Below are 1,837 nucleotides of genomic sequence, written 5' to 3'. Positions count from 1 at the left end.
TTGTTTTTCAACTTTCAGTACTTTAGTTTCTCTGCACCTTTATTTTCTCATCTTTACTCTGGATTAAATGTTAAATTTTTAGACTCATACAGATGCATTTTTTTTTTTTTTTAGTAAAGAATCATTCTGAAGGATTAACTCCTTTATTTTGTGTGTTAATCTTGTTTTCTGCTAAAAGGTAATCTCAGAGTGTTTGATAAAACTCACCCGTGAAGCCCTCTGGGCCTGGACTTATTTTGGTTGGGAGATTTTGATGACCTGACCAATTTCTTCTTTTGTTATGGGTTTGTTCAAGTCTTCTGCTTCACTCTGTGTAAGTCTAGATACTAGATAGGTCATGTTTTTCTAAAAATGTGTCCATCTCTTTTAAGTTTTCAAATTTGTTGGAGTACAACTCTTCATAGTATTCTGTTATTATCCTTTTGATTTCCTTTGGTTCCCTTGTGACATCACTCATGTGGTTTCTAATGCATGTTATTGGAGTCTTCTCCATCTTTTCTTTTGTTAGGTTTGCCAGTGGTTTGTCACTTTTTTTAATCCTTTCATATTAAGAATTAACTTCTTGTCCTGTTGATTGTTTCTATAGTTTTTCTGTTTTCTATCTCATTTATTTTTGCTCTAATCTTTATTATTTATTTTCTTTTGGTGACTGTAGTTTCCCTCTGTTGGTCTGTTTCTAACTGTTGTAGATGCTGTGTTACTGTGTTAATTTTGGTTCTTTCTTCTCTTTGGATGTGCAAATTTATCACAATAATTTTTCCTCTTAGCACCACTTTCGCAGTGTCCCAAATATTTTGTTTGGTATGTTGTGTTTTCATTCTCATTTGTGTCTAGGAAATTTGTGGTTTCATGTTTAATTTCTTCTATTATCTAGTCGCTTTTCAGCAGATTGTTATTCAGTTTCCATGTATTCACTTTATTTCCTAGGTCTTCTTATTGTTGATTTCTAGTTTTATGGCATTGTGGTCTAAAAAGATGCTTTGTAGTATTTTGATGTTTGTGAATTTATGGATGCTTGCTCTGTGACTTAACACAGGGTCAATTCTGGAGAATGTTCCATGTACACTGGAAAAGAATGTGTATTGTGCTATTGTTGGGTTGAATGCTCTGTACATATCTATGAGATCAAGTTGGTTGATTGTGTTGTTTAGTTCCTCTGTAACTTTGTCAAGTTTCTTTCTGGTTGTTCGAACCCTTTTTGAAAGTAGTGTATTAAAATCTTTCACTATAATTGTAGATTTATCTATTTCTTTCTTCAATTCTATTAGGGTTTGCTTTATATATCTTGGTGCTCTTTCATTTGGACCATAGGTATTTATTATGCTTATGTCATCTTGCTTAATTGACCCTTTAATCATGAGATAGTGTCCTTCTTTATCTCCAATGCTGGTTTTTGCCTTAAAGGTTATTTTATCAGAGGTTAGTACTGCCACTCCTGCTTCTTTTTTATTGCAATTATCTTGGTATATATATATTTTTTATTTAACTTTTAGTCTGTTTTTGTCTTTGTGTGTAAGATGTGTCTCTTGCAAGCAGCATATTGAAGCATCTTGTTTTCTTCTGTCTCTTCACTGGTACATTTAATCCATTGACATTCAGTGAAATTATTGATGTTGCTGTTGTTGTCTGCTGTAGAGTCTGTTCTGATTCATAGCAACCCTGTACAGGGTCATTATGTTAAATTTTTGGTGCTACTGTTCATTCCTTTGTTCTGCATGCCTTCTTGTGCTGAGTTCATGTTTTTGTGCTAATTCTTATCAGATTCTTCTTAGTTTTAATGTTTCCTTGTTCCACTTGGATCTTCATTTCATGGTAAGTTGTGAAGTATTAATTTCTT

This window comes from Chrysochloris asiatica, unplaced genomic scaffold (genome assembly GCF_000296735.1).
Source record: "Chrysochloris asiatica unplaced genomic scaffold, ChrAsi1.0 scaffold00005, whole genome shotgun sequence".
NCBI classification, from domain to species: Eukaryota; Metazoa; Chordata; class Mammalia; order Afrosoricida; family Chrysochloridae; genus Chrysochloris; species Chrysochloris asiatica.
The sequence above is the reverse complement of the archived record's forward strand: the minus strand, read 5'-3'. Positions refer to the sequence as shown.